General features: G+C 41.3%; 1 pseudogene across 1 annotated transcript; it reads right to left on the bottom strand.

Annotated features, from left to right (window-relative positions):
• Window positions 1–5,742: 5,742 nt before the first annotated feature.
• LOC116536647 lies at window positions 5,743–6,234 on the bottom strand (annotated as a pseudogene). Its single transcript, XR_004262742.1, has one exon. The product of XR_004262742.1 is annotated as a 40S ribosomal protein S15a pseudogene (transcript).
• Window positions 6,235–7,703: the final 1,469 nt, after the last annotated feature.

Here is a 7,703-nt window from a genome sequence, read left to right as displayed (position 1 = left end):
ATTCTTTTTTCTTTTTTTTTTTTGAGACAGGCTCTTGCTCTGTTACTCAAGCTGGAGTGCAGTGGCACAATCATGGCTCACTGCAGCCTTGACCTCCCGGGTTCAAGTGATCCTCCCAGCTCAGCCTCCTGAGTAGCTGGGACCACAGGCTGATACCACCATGCCTGGCTAACTTTTCTATTTTTTGTAGAGACGGGGTTTCGCCATGTTGCCCAGGCTGGTCTTCAACTCCTGGACTCAACGGATCCACCCACTTCAGCCTCCCAAAGTGCTGGAATAACAGGCATGAGCCACCCGCCCGGACTTTTTCACTTCCTTATCATGGATCACATAAAAATATAAGGTATACGAAATTTATAACAGAAAACCAAGAATGGTACAGCACAGAGTACATTCTTTTTAGTAATCAAATAACAACAAAAAAAACTAGTTGAAAGAAAAACAGGTTTTTCCAGATTCGTTAGATCATTCTCTTTACTTAATAATTAACACAGACCTTTCTTAAATTTCTGCTGAGAAATTCATGTATAATGTTTGTTTAATGAAAAAAAATTTTTACTAAGTTTTTCTCAACTTCAGAAGATTAATTTTATGGGAGGAGATTTGGAATCTTTTGTTTTTAATCCTAGTTTCCCTGAAACACCAGTTAGGTGTTCATGAACATACTCATGTGTTCGCCTTTCTTCCTCAATATAATTGTCAGGAATCTGGCAGAAGCAGAGCCTAATCTCTGCCAAACAAAATTCCAGTATTTAACGAGAAAATACATTTTTTATGCCTTAGCCAAAAATGCAAAGCCCTTTATATAAGCTAGTGGAATTAAAAAAGAAATCCTCAGTACCTAGTAATGGGGAAAAGCTAAAGAAACATTTCCAAATCACTTACAAAAACTGAAAACATAAAAATCAAAGAACACACACACAAAACTGACTCTTGAAATAAAAGTTCACATAACAAATAGACATTAATAATTTTGTATGTAAAATACATTTTTGGAACAGTAAGATCTATTGTAAGAAAAATTAAATTTTGAAGCAAGATCACTGTTTAAATACATATCTTAATTTATTATATACTAGTCTTTTTTTTGTTATTTTTTTTTTGAGACAGAGTCTTGCTCTGTTGTCTAGGCTGGAGTGCAGTGGCACGAACTTGGCTCACTGCAACCTCTGCCTCCCAGGTTCCAGCAATTCTCTGCCTCAGCTTCCTGAGTAGCTGGGACTACAGGCGCCCGCCACCACGCCCAGCTAATTTTTTGTATTTTTAGTAGAGACAGGGTTTCACCATATTGGCCAGGCTGGTCTTGAACTCCTGACCTCGTGATCCACCTGCCTCAGCCTCCCAAAGTGCTGAGATTACAGGCATGAGCCACCGTGCACAGTGTATATTCTAGTCTTTCTTGGCAAATTTAAATTCTGGGAAATTACAAGGAGAAAATAACAGTTTTGATTTCTCTTGGGTTCTTATTCTTTGTTTTTGTTTTCTTTCTTGGAGATGGAGTCTTACTGTGTTGCCCAGGCTGGAGTACGCTGACTATTCATAGGGGCAATAATAGTATACTATAGCCTTGAACTCCCAGCCTCAAGCAATCTTCCTGACTCAGCTTTCCAAGTAGCTGAGACTAAAGGTGTACCAGCACTCCAGGGGCCCGTATTTACTTTTACCCAGTATTCTTCCAATATTTAGTCGTAAGCCTACAATTAACAAGTATAGGCCCATGCAAAAGATTTATTATGCGATCATCATTAATTATGGTGTATGTAGTCTTGGAAATCTCAAATTTAACAGAATAAGACAAAAAAAAAAAAAAAAACCACGAAAACACAACAAAACTCTAAACAGACCAAATTTATACAAAGCAAAATGGCTAGACTGTGCAAGTGCTTGATATAAGCAAATCAGTGGTTTGGGGAAAAAGGAAAGAAAACTAAGTCCACTATTATCATCTAACTTCACCTATCTCAAGATTTTTCGTTTGTCTGTGTACTAGATACATACAAGAAAAAAAATGGAAAAATTAAAACAATTTATTTTGATCACAATAGAGGCCAACATAGACCTATTAACATGGATTTTTAAATATTTTTTTGGTTCGGTTTTGTTTTGTTTTGAGACGGAGTTTTGCTCTTGTTGCCCAGGCCGGAGTTCAATGGCACAATCTCAGCTCACGGCAACCTCTGCCTCCCAGGTTCAAGTGATTCTCCTGCCTCAGCCTCCCGAGTAGCTGGGATTACAGGCATGCACCATCACGCCTGGCTAATTTTCTATTTTTAGTAGACAGGGTTTCTCCATGTTGATCAGGCTGGTCTCGAACTCTTGACTTCAGGTGATCCACCCGCCTCAACCTCCCAAAGTGTTGGGATTACAGGCATGAGCCATCTCGCCTGGCCGTTTTTTGTTGGTTTTTGAGACAGGGTCTCCCTCTGTCACCCAGGCTGGAGTGCAGTGGTGGGATCTCAGCTCACTGCAACCTCCGCCTCCCCAGGCTCAAGCCTTCCTCCCACCTGAGCCTCCCAAGTAACTGGGACTACAAGGATGTGTCACAACACCCAGCTAATTTTTTGTATTTTTGGTAGAGATGGCGTTTGGTCATGTTGCCCAGGCTAGTCTCAAACTCCTGAGGGCTCTGGTGATTCACCCCCTTTGGCCTCCCAAAGTGCTGGGATTACAGGTATGAGCCACCACGCCTGGCCTGAATGTGGATTTATACAACTCTGAAGATTTTTAGTGGCCTAATGCTTTGTTGTTGTTGCTGTTGTTTTCTTTTGTTTTGTTTGTTTCTTTGAGACGGAACAGTCTGACTCTGTTGCCTGGGCTGGAGTGCAGTGGCGCGATCTTGGCTCACTGCAACCTCCGCCTCCTGGGTTCAAGCTATTCTTGTGCCTCAGCCTCTGGAGTAGCTGGGACTACAGGCGTCTGCCACCACAGCGGGCTCATTTTTGTATTTTTTTTTTTTGTACAGACAGGGTTTCACCTTGTTGGCCAGGCTGGTCTGGAACTCCTGACCTCAAGTGATCCTCCCACCTTGGCCCCCAAAGTGCTGGGATCACAGGCATGAGCCACCCGAGTCCAGCAAGTTTTCTTTGGTTCCTTTGTGGCACAATTACTTTTAAAATTTCAGAATGAAAAAAGAATTCAGAACTGCTAATTATTATGAATTAGAAGGCTGACTCCTTCCAACTCTGAAATTCTAGCATTCCAAATTCAAGGCTCACGTTGCACTGAAGTTTTGGCTCTCTTTAGAAATGCAAGTCTGTTCCGTACCATCTCAACTGGTTGCTGTTGCACTAGCACTAACGAGTGAGCCTTTAAATACTTAACTCTTTCATTGCTTAACTGGAGGATAGTGTAATGGCAATGAGCGATGTGGGGCTATGTTGAACTCAGCAGCGAAAGGGTTGCAGAAAAATTCCCATTACAAAGTTCAAAGTGTATGCAAGAGATTTTTTTCTTTGGAAAAGTAGAATCAGAAAAGACTCATAAGATGTTGTATTTTATGCCTCTATATTTCGTAATATGAGAAAATACAACGCTGGGCCAGCAATGAGTTAGTTATAGAGAAAAGAAAGGTGGGGATGATATTCATTTGCAGAGATCTACATCAATTTGATTTATAGGTCAGACCCCATATGATATTCCAGTGTTTTTCAAACTTTAGCTGGCATCTATACCACCTAGAGGGCTTATTAAAAGGTTGCTGGGTTGCACCCTTAGTTTCTGATTCTAGGTTTGAGGTGGAGCCCAAGAATCTGAATTTCTAACAAATTTAGTTTGAAAACCACTAGATGTCCATATACCATGCAGTTAGTCTACTAATTTTAATAAATACCATATTTATTCTACAATTTATAAGCAAGTTACCACATGAAATAGTGAAAACTTGGTTTAAAGCATTTTTGAAATAATAGTTTTTTTTTTTTTTTTTTTTTTTGAGACAGAGTTTAGCTCTTGTTACCCAGGCTGGAGTGCAATGGCGCGATCTCGGCTCACCACAACCTCCGCCTCCTGGGTTCAGGCAATTCTCCTGCCTCAGTCTCCTGAGTAGCTGGGATTACGGGCACGCGCCACCATGCCCAGCTGATTTTTTGTAGTTTTAGTAGAGACGGGGTTTCACCATGTTGACCAGGATGGTCTCGATCTCTTGACCTCGTGATCCACCCACCTCGGCCTCCCAAAGTGCTGGGATTACAGGCGTGAGCCACCGCGCCCGGCCCCTGAAATAATAGTATTTGTTATGAGGGGTTTTATTTCCCTTAATTTTCAAATAAGGAAAAATGGGGACATAAAGTTGATTTTAATTGTTGTTTAAATGTATACTAAAATTCAGCAATAATAGTGGTGACTTAAAAATTCACGCATTTATGCAAATTTCTTTTTATCCATTAGAAATACATAACAAGGCTAAAGGCAGTGCCTCACGTCTGTAATCCCAGCACTTTGGGAGGCTGAGACGGGCAGATCGCTTGAGCCCAGGAGTTCAAGACCAGACTGGGCAACATGGTGAAACCCCATCTCTATAAAACATTAAAAAGGCTGGGCACAGTGGCTTACACCTCTAATCCCAGAACTTTAGGAGGCTGAGGTGGGTGGATCACCTGAGGTTAGGAGTTCGAGACCAGCCTGGCCAACTTGGTGAAACCCCGTCTCTACTAAAAACACAAAGTTAGCCAGGTGTGGTGGCACATGCCGGTAATCCCAGCTACTTGGGAGGCTGAGGAAGGAGAATCGCTGGAACCCGGGAGGCGGAGGTTGTAGTGAGCCGAAATCTCGCCATTGCACTCAAGCCTGGGCAACAAGAGCGAAACTCCATCTCTAAATAAATAAATACATATATACATAACGAGGTAATTACAGGAGAAATGACATTATGTCTAGAATTTACTTTGGAGTATTGGGTGAGTAAGTGGAAGGACTGCTAGATGAAACAAGACTGACAAAATGTTAAATTGTTGAGATGAATATCATGGAGTTACTATGCTTTCTACTTTTGTGTAAGTTAAAAATTTTCTGTAATAGAAAGCTTTGAAAACTCACATCTTCAATATTAAGTTTAGTTGATACGTAAGAAAAAATATGGACTGTGTTTAAGACATGGTTATTAATTAGCTGGGCATGGAGGCTGGGCAGTGAGCCAAGATTGCGCCACTGCACTCCAGCCTGGGCAACAGAGTAAGACTCCGTCTCGAAAAAAAAAAAAAAAATGAAAAGACGTGGTTATTAGGGTTTATCTCAGATGACAGGGATAACACCGACAAAAATAACACCAACAACAAAAAAGATAACCAGTCCCTACATAGACTGAGCCTGAAATATAACTTTTTTTTTTTAAGGGATTGGTCTGGGCTGAGGGAGACGGGGTCTTGCAAATTTATGTTATTTATTTTTTGTGACAGAATTTCACTCTTGTTGCCCAGGCTGGAGTGCAACGGCATGATCTCGCCTCACCACTCTGCCTCCCGGGTTCAAGTGATTCTTTTGCCTCAGCCTCCTGAGTAGCTGAGATTACAGGCATGTGCCACCATGCCTGGCTAATTTTGTATTTTTAGTAGAGACAGTGTTTCTCCATTCTGGTCAGGCTGGTCTCAAACTCCCAACCTCAGGTAATCTGCCTGCCTTGGCCTCCCAAAGTGCTGGGATTGGAGGTGTGAGCCACCGCGCCTAGCAGAAATACAACTCTTGATTCAGGAATCTCCACTGTGAGCAGGAAGGGGCAAGGGAATAACCACTTGAAATACTTCTAAATTTTTTTTTTTTTTTTTTAGAAGCACCAGAGTCCATGAGGCATTTGATTTGTAAATATATGTATTACATCCCTAGAAAAAGAATCCCAGGATTTTCCCTCCTGTGTGTTTTCGTCTTGCTTCTTCATGGTCCATGATGCCAGCTGAGGTTGTCAATACAATGAAACCAAACTGGCGGGACGGAAGCAGATTATTCTGCCATTTTTCTAGATCTTTGAGTTGCACATCAAATCTGGGGCTGATCACACCACACTTGTTTAGCCTGCCTGTGAGGTTCACAACAATTTTCCCAGCTCTGTGATCATCAATGATTTCAAATTCGCCAATGTAACCATGCTTCATCATCACAGTGAGAAACCAGACGATGACTTTGGAGCACGGCCTAATAAGCACCTGGCGTTTGCCTCTCTTTTCGGCATTGTTGGTACTCTTGAGAGCATCAGCCAGGACATTCATGCGCACCATTGTGGCGGCACGGAAAGATGGCGGAAAGAGGACCACTTCTAAATTTCTTTCAGGCCAGACACAGTGGCTCATGCCTGTAATCCCAGAACTTTGGGAGGCCAAGATGGGCGGATCATTTGAGGTTAGGAGTTCGAAACCAGCCTGGTCAACATGGTGAAACCCCGTCTCTACTAAAAATACAAAAATTAGGCTAGGTGCAGTGGCTCACGCCTGTAATCCCAGCACTTTCGGAGGCTGAGGCAGGTGGACCACCTGAGGTCGGGAGTTCAAGACCAGCCTCGTCAACATGGTGATACCCTGTCTCTACTAAAAATACAAAAATAGCTGCGCATGGTTGTGTGTGCCTGTAATCCCAGCTACTCGGGAGGGTGAGACAGAAGAATGGCTTGAACCTGGGAGGAAGAGGTTGCAATGAGCTGAGATCACGCCACTGCACTCCAGCCTGAGCAACAGAGCCAAGAATCCGTATCAGAAAAAAAAAAAAAGAAAATAGCAAGTGTGGCCGTGGATGCCTGTAATCCCGGCTACTTGGGAGGCTGAGGCAGGAAAATCACTTGAGCCTGGAGGTGGAGGTTGCAGTGAGTAGAGATAGCGCCACTGCCCTCCAGCCTGCAAGACAGAGTGAGACTCCATCTAAAAAAAAAAATCTTTCTGCCAAAAGATTCTTTATTCCCTCATTCTTTATCCCACCAGATTGCTTGCAGCTTCTAAAACTGGCAGTTGCTTCTACAAACTCACAAACATCCTTCCTTGCTGCCTGCCTCAAAGGGGCAGTGGTTTTTTACGTTCATTGCTACTTGACTGTTCAAGTTTTGTTACAGTGGCTATGCTATCTCCTGAAACAACCAAGCATAATTTTTGGGGGAGGGGGTGTTATACTATTGCTCATATATTATACATTTTAAAAACTGACCTTTCATGCACTTACAGAGTTCCATTAACTAATGTTAAAACTGATGTCTTTTCTTTAAAAACATGGCATGACCTAATGTGTACCTTATGCCTATGTACAATGGCATAAGATATATTTAGGAGGTTACATTGCAGTATTTTTGAGAGGATGATTTTATTTTTTCTAAGAAAGTGAAACAAATACAAAGTAGTAAGATATAATTTTAAAGAATAGTATTTTATTGAATAAGTTTTATTCACAGAAAAATAAGCTTTAATCTACAATGAGTATCATATTATACAGCAGAAAGCAATTTTCTTAGTTTTCCACACTGATAGAAAGGTTCTTACTAAGTGAAAAAAGCCATAGTTATATTCACAAATATAGTACTCTGTCTCAAAACATTTCACGATTATTCACAATGCTAATACAATGAGATCAGTCATTCAGTCAGGTTTAAAGTATAACAGCAATGAAAAAAATGCAAAATCTAACATAAATTACATTAAAACCTTTGTTACGTCAAATCAAAAATGCAAATGTCTTACCAACTACAGAAAAAATGGTAAAATATATAGTAATTAAAAATATTACACTGATACAGA

Source organism: Sapajus apella, unplaced genomic scaffold, assembly GCF_009761245.1.
Source record: "Sapajus apella isolate SASKATOON/1434 unplaced genomic scaffold, GSC_monkey_1.0 scaffold102, whole genome shotgun sequence".
NCBI classification, from domain to species: domain Eukaryota; kingdom Metazoa; phylum Chordata; class Mammalia; order Primates; family Cebidae; genus Sapajus; species Sapajus apella.
This window is presented reverse-complemented; position numbering and strand designations above follow the sequence as displayed.